Source organism: Gorilla gorilla, chromosome 9 (assembly GCF_029281585.2).
Source record: "Gorilla gorilla gorilla isolate KB3781 chromosome 9, NHGRI_mGorGor1-v2.1_pri, whole genome shotgun sequence".
Taxonomy (NCBI): domain Eukaryota; kingdom Metazoa; phylum Chordata; class Mammalia; order Primates; family Hominidae; genus Gorilla; species Gorilla gorilla.
In genome coordinates, this window is record NC_073233.2 from 69,860,066 (window position 1) to 69,867,559 (window position 7,494).

Below are 7,494 nucleotides of genomic sequence, written 5' to 3' on the forward strand. Positions count from 1 at the left end.
TAAATGTACAAAAAATTAGCCGGGCATGATAGCAGGTGCCTGTAGTCTCAGCTACTTGGGAAGCTGAGGCAGGAGAATGGTGTGAACCCAGGAGACGGAGCTTGCAGTGAGCAGAGATCACGCCACTGCACTCCAGCCTGGGCGACAGAGTGAGACTCTGTCTCAAAAAAAAAAAAAAAAAAAAAAAATTAGCTGGGTGTGGTGGTGCATGCCTGAAATCCCAGCTACTCAGGAATCTGAGGTGGGAGGATTGCTTGAGCCCAGGAGGTTGAGACTGCAATGAGCTATAATGGTGCCACTGCCCTCCAGCCTGGGCAACAGAGTGAGACCCCATCTCTAAAAAAATTAAAAACATGGCCGGGCACGGTGGCTCACGCCTACCAGCACTTTGGGAGGCTGAGGCAGGCGGATCCCTTGAGGTCAGGAGTTCCAGACCAGCCTGGCCAACATGGCGAAACCCCGTCTCTACTAAAAATACAAAAATTAGCCAGGCGTGGTGGCAGGCACCTGTAATCCCAGCTACTTGGGAGGCTGAGGCAGGAGAATCACTTGAACCCGGGAGGCAGAGGTTGCAGTGAGCCGAGATCACACCATTGCACTCCAGCCTGGGTGGCAAGAGCAAGACTCTGTCTCAAAAAATAAAAATAATAATAATAATCATAATCGTAATTAATTTTAAAAAGTAAAAAACGAACAAAACAAACAAAAGACAGAAAAAAAAAAGAGCCTCAGATCTAACCCCTGCGCTCGTGGCTTATTTGTGGAACAGTAGTGGAATGGATTCTCACAGTGGTTAGGACTCTAGCTTGGAGAGAACACCAGTGAGGATCTACTTGTCTTCTGTTAGAGAGAAACTGTCAGGAAGCTAGGGAGGATTAGCCTTGTGTTACATTTGTTCCCAAGTCTAGTTGCTCAAAACCAGGACTCCTAGAGCTGGTCAGTTGTGGCAAGTACTTTTGTTTGGTTAACCCCAAATCAGTCCCAAAACCTTTCTTCCTGTCCTCCACTCACTGTAAAGGATGGGATGGCCGGATATATCCTGGCTTTGTCAGGGAGGACTTTAGACTTTATAGCCTCTGTTTGGCCAGTGCTGTGAGGAGAGGTCAGGAGACATCTTGAGACCTTGAAAACAGTCTTTCTTTGCTGATAAGATCAAAGCTGGGAGGTGAAAATTCTTTGCCTGGTATCACTCCCTGCTTCCTGCATCTGAACATGTGAGGATGTGGTGTATAGGGCTGCTGCAGCCATCATGAAACCATGAGGGGAAACCTAAAAGAACCAGAATGACCATAGCCCAGAGCCCTGTCTTTTCTTCTCCTTTTTTTTTGAGATGGAGTTTCACTGTGTCACCCAGGCTGCAGTGCAGTGGTGCCATCTCAGCTCACCGCAACCTCCACCTCCCGGGTTCAGGCAATTCTCCCGCCTCAGCCTCCTGAATAGCTGGGATTACAGGCACCTGCCGTCACACCCAGCTCATTTTTGTATTTTTAGTGGAGACAGGGTTTCACCATGTTGGCCAGGCTGGTCTTGAACTCCTGACTTCAAGTGATCTACCCACCTCAGCCTCCGAAAGTGCTGGGTTTATAGGCATGAGCCACCGTGCCCAGTCTTTTTTGTTTTTCAAAGGCTTAATTAACTTTTTCTTGTATAAAAACACTATGTTGTAGCCACAGCTGGAGCCTGGGTCCTCTGCACAGAGACTCTGGTCTGGGTCTTGACAAGATGGCGAGTGAAATCCTGGTAAAGAGACTTGGTGAATACAGTATTCTTCTGGAGGTCGGGTCAGGTAGCTGTAGGTCTTGGAGATGACATCAAAGCTGGCCTTGGCAAAGTTGCCCAGGGTGGCAGTGCAGCCCCTGGCCGAGGTGTAGCAGTCGTCGATACCAGCTATCATCAGCACCTTCCTGGGCACCGGGCATCACGGCGGAGACGATGCCAGCGCCCTTGGGCACAGGGTTAAGGTGCACTAGCACAGAGCCATGGTGGCCTGTCACCTTGCAAGGGACACTGTGGGGCTTGCCGATATTGTTCCCCCAGTAGCCTCTCTGCCCAGGGACCGTGGAGAGTTGATGGCCCCTTGGATGGCAGTGGCCACCTCTTGAAGCACTTAACACCCAGAATGAGGTGGCCATTGTAGTTGAGTGGCAACAAATGACTTGAACCTGGTGCACTGGCCAGCGCAGGTCGGCTTCTGCACCGGCATGATCTTCAAAACCTCATCCTTGAGAGAAGCCCCCAGGGAAAAAGTAAATGATATCAGACTCCTTGAGGGGCAGGGAGAAGAGATAGACCTCCTCCAGGGACTTGATCTTCATGTCCTTGACCAGACGGCCCAGCTTGGTGATGGGCATCCACTCCTTATCCTCAGCCTTGCCTGTGCGAGCTCCATAGCCTTGGAGCTCTCATGCCCCTGGCCCCAACCCTGGCCATGACCTCAGTCCCAGATGCCAGTGCCGAAGCCTCTGCAGAAGCTGCCGCTGTTCCTCATCCCAGGGCCTCTGGGCCTCCCACTGCACTGTGTCATCTGCCATTTGGTGTTTTCTCGGAGAAGAAGCTCTGTCATCTTCTTACATGAGCAAAGTAAACATCTATGTCTTTCCCACATTGTTGGTCATGTTTTCTGTTACTTGCAGCTGAATGCATTCCTGTGCCATCAATCATGTCCACTTTAGAGATAAACAGGGCATCGAAAAAGGGGAGGTCTTCCTTTGGAGCCAGCTTCTTGTTTCTTGGAACTGGAGATTCAGGTGGAGGAGGAGAAAAGTCCCTCTGCCTGGGGGTTGAGCTGGGGATGAGGAGTGGAGTTTCCGGCAGAGAAGTCTTGGGGTAAGGCCAATACTCGCTCTTCCGTGACAGAGCCTGAGGATCTTCCCTGGCCCCAGGTCCCAGGCCTTGGCTGCATGAGGAGTCACAAGATGCCTCTCCTGAACCGAGTACCAGGGAGTTCTCCCTAACACTGATGGGCACTGGTGGGCAGGGAAGAAGACAGCAGTAGCCATGGGTGGTGACTCAGATCACAGACCCGGCTCCAGTCCCTGCTCTGCCACGAACTGCCTGTGTGTCCCAGTGCCCCAACCAACTCCCTTAGGGCAAGGACTCTGAGCCCTCATCCATGAATAGGACTCTCTGTGTTCACAGGGAGCCTCCTGCCCCAGGTCCCCTGGCCTCTGAGCTTCTTCTCAGAAACGTGAGTAAATCCTGGCAGGTGAGGGACCCAGGGGGAGCAACAGAGGGCTTTGTGTCACAGCCAGGAGTCAGCAAGTGCCCAGTCTGCAAGCATCCAATCTAATAGGAGAGTCCTCCAGGCATGTGGCTTCCTGAGGGCTAGGTCCAGTGGGGGTGGGGATGGGGGGTAAGATTCTGCTGTGAGCAATGCAGAGTAAGGAAAGGATCCAAGTTCCAAGGACCGTGGCTTTGCTGCCAGCTGACCCCTTCCTCCCCACCTGCCAAATACTCCCCCAAGTCCCCCATCACCCCATTGCTTCCTGCTTTCCACTGATGGGGCAGTCAGCATGGAGGCCAGGCTTGGCACTGCAGGAGGGATTCCGGAGCGCTGTGAGTCCTGCACGCTGGAAAGGCTTTTCTCAGGAGTCTTCCCTGGCTCCCTGGGAGGCTGAGCTGCAGGGAAATGCCCAGTGTGCACCCCGCCCGCCAGCTTTCCTGGAACCTTCTGTAGAGTGAGCCAAGAAAGAATCTGCCCACAGGGCCCTGGGGCTATAAATTCTCTCTTTTCCCTGCTCCTGGATATGAACCAGGAAGAAAGCTCATGCCTCTTCCCTGGGTGGATGCTCTCAATAACAATAACAAGGCCCAGTGTGGTAGCCCATGGCTGTAATCCCATCACTTTGGGAGGCTGAGGCAAGCAGATGGCTTGAGCACAGGAGTTTGAGACTAGTCTGGCTCTACAAGAAATACAAAGAAAATTAGCCAGGCTTGGTGGCATGCGCTTGTGGTCCCAGCTACTCAGGAGGCTGAGGAGTTCGAACCAGAGCAACTCCATCTTGAATAGGGGCTGGGTAAAATAAGGCTGAGACCTACTGCGCTGCATTCCCAGGAAGTTAGCCATTCTAAGTCACAGGATGAGATAGGACGTCGGCACAAGATACAGGTCACACAGACCTTGCTGATAAAATGGGTTGTAGTAAAGAAGCCAGCCAAATCCCAACATAACCAAGATGGCAACAAAGTGACCTCTGGTCATCCTCGCAGCTCATTATACGCTAATTATAATCATTAGCAGGCTAAAAGACATCCCACCAACGCCATGACAGTTTACAAATGCCATGGCAACATCAGGAAGTTATCCTATACCTACACTGTCTTAAAGTATACCCTATACTGTCTTAAAAGGGGAAGAACCCTCAGTGCTGGAAATTGTCCACCTCTTTCCCGGAAAACTCATGAATAATCCACCCCTTGTTTAACATATAATCAAGAAGTAATAGGCCGGGTGTGGTGGCTCAGGCCTGTAATCCCAGCACTTTGGGAGGCCGAGGCAAGCAGATCACGAGGTCAGGAGATCGATACCATCCTGGCTAACACGGTAAAACCACATCTCTACTAAAAATACAAAAATGAGCCAGGCGTGGTGGCACACGTCTGTAGTCCCAGCTACTTGGGAGGCTGAGGCAGGAGAATCGCTTGAACCCGGGAAGTGGAGGTTACAGTGAGCCGAGATCAAGCCATTGCACTCCAGCCTGGGTGACAGAGTAAAAATAATTAACTATAAGTATTATCAGTCGAGCAGCCCAAGCTGCTTCTCTGTCTATAGAGTAGCCATTCTTTAATCCTTTACTTTCTCAATAAACTTGTTTTCAATATACTGTATGGACTGGCACAGTCCAAGAACCCTTTCTAGGGGTCTGGATTGGGACCCCTTTCCAGTAACACAAACATGTTTTTTCCACTGTACAGCATTTAAAACCAAAGATATTGCTCCCAATAGATACTCTCACAATCCATTTTAGTGAAGGTTCCTCAGGGAGCTGATGACACAAATCTACAGAGTGCGGGTTTGTAGATTTGATGATCTACATAATGGAACAGCGCTTCACACTGTGCTCTCTGGTGTTAGTAGTTAGTTGGTTTTGCCTTCGACATTGGCTACCTTCTTGGTAACCACAGGTCTCAGAGATATATCTGTTGCCCTGGCATAATTTTTCCCTGAACTCCACAGGGAGAGGGTCTATGAGGCATGTCTGGCCTTCCTTCCTGTCCTGGTCAGGAATTCAGGTTTTCAGGTTTCTCTGGGGTCACCTTGGCCAAGAGGGTCTATTCAGTTGGTTGGGGGCTTAAGATTTTATTTTTGGTTTATAAATCTAACAAGCACGGCTGGCCGTGGTGGCTCACACCTATAATCCCAGCACTTTGGGAGGCTGAGGAGGGTGGATCACCTGAGGTCGGGAGTTGAAAACCAGCCTGACCAACATGGAGAAACCCCGTCTCTACTAAAAATACAAAATTAGCCAGGCGTGGTGGCGCGTGCCTGTAATGCCAGCTACTGGGGTGGCTGAGGCAGGAGAATCGCTTGAACCCGGGAGGCGGAAGTTGCAGTGAGCCGAGATGGCGCCATTGCACTCCAGCCTGGGCTACAAGAGCGAAACTCCGTCTGGAAACAAACAAACAAAAACCCTAATAACCACAATAAACATATAATCCCTTGGTTGTTGCCATCTGTGATAGCTAAAACGAAAGTGAAAGGAAGTGCTGGACTCTGAGGCTGGACCATGCTCAGATGTGGGTCTGCCTGAACTCAGGTCACTAGTCTCAAAATGACTGCTGTCTGCCCTTCCTTATCACTGTGCCATGGACGGCTCTCAGTTAACAATGACTCTAAGCCACTGGCATTTTCAGGGCATCTCCGTAGTCACATGGTGGTCTACAAGCATATAAAAGGTGAACCACACCACTCCACATAAAAGCAACGGACCAGCCGGGCACAGTGGCTCATGTCTGAAATTCCAGCACATTGAGAGGCCAAGGTGGGATGATCCCTTGAGCCTGGGAGCTCAAGACCAGCCTGGGCAACATAGTGAGATTCCCGTCTCTACAAAAAATTAAAAAAATTAGCACCTGTCATACAAGTGGTGGATCAGTTGAGCCCAGGACAGCAAGGCTGCAGTGAGCTATGATGGCGCCATTGCATTCCAGCCTGGGCAACAGAGTGAAATCCTGTCACAAAAAAAAAAGAAAAAGAAAGAAAGTAATCGACCACCCTGAGATTTCCTGTGGGCGGCAAGCCACCCAGGCGCCGAGGCAAGAGACCGAGGACACGAGCTCTTCCAGTATAATAAAATATAAAACAAGAATAGTTATACCAGATATAGATCTTAGATATGATTATATATGATTATCATTAATCATTAATTTGTAGCAATTACTCTTTATTCCAATATTATAATAATCCTCACTCTATAATCATAACCTAGGAAAAACCAGGCCATACAGAGATAGGAGCTAAAGGGACATAATGAGGTGTGACCAGAAGACAAGAGTGTGAGCCTTCTGTTATGCCCAGACAGGGCCACCAGAAGGGCTCCTTGGTCTAGCGGTGATGCCAGCGTCTGGGAAGACACCCGTTGCCAGGCAGACCGTGGTCTAGTGGTAGCGAAAAGTGTCAAGGAACAACACCCGCTACTTAGCAGACTGGGAAAGGGAGTCTCCTTTTCCCTGCAGGAGTTTAGAGAAGACTCTGCTCCTCCACCTCTTGTGGAGGGCCTGACATCAGTCAGGCCTGCCTGCAGTTATCCGGAGGCCTAACCGTCTCCCTGTGATGCTGTGCTTCAGTGGTCACACTCCTAGTCTGCTTTCACGTTCCATCCTGTACACCTGGCTCTGCCTTCTAGATAACAGTAGAAAATTAGTGAAAGTACTAAAAGTCTCTAATATGCAGAAATAATGGCGTAAGCTGTCTTTCTCTTTGTCTCCTCTCTCTCTCTGCCTCAGCTGCCAGGCAGGGAAGGGCCCCCTGTCCAGTGGACACGTGACCCACGTGACCTTACCTATCATTGGAGATGACTCACACTCTTTACCCTGCCCCTTTTGCTTTGTATCCAATAAATAACAGCGCAGCCAGACATTCGGGGCCGCTACCGGTCTCCACGCATTGGTGGTAGTGGTCCCCCGGGCCCAGCTGTCTTTTCTTTTATCTCTTTGTCTTGTGTGTTTATTTCTACACTCTCTCGTCACCGCACACAGGGAGAAGCCCACCGACCCTGTGGGGCTGGATCCTACAATTTCCCAGACAGATGATTCATTCCCTTCACCCATTTCTTGATCTCTCAGCTCCTGGCCCAGCGGCTTGCCACATGCTCTGTGGGGGGCAGGCCTTTGCAAACCTATCCCCAGAGTCTAAGGAAGATGAAAGGCCAAAGAAAGAGGCTGACCAATCTAGTTTCTTAGAAAGAAATGTTTAATAGGAACTTAGAAGCCATGTCTGAGTCTCGGACAGCAGCAAGACAAGATGGTGGACTGCCGCCATTATTCCTTTGCTTT

The 7,494-nt window shown here is 50.2% G+C and overlaps 1 pseudogene; it reads right to left on the minus strand.

The window, feature by feature from the left end:
* Window positions 1-1,584: 1,584 nt before the first annotated feature.
* LOC101147768 (small ribosomal subunit protein uS5-like) lies at window positions 1,585-2,563 on the minus strand (annotated as a pseudogene).
* Window positions 2,564-7,494: the final 4,931 nt, after the last annotated feature.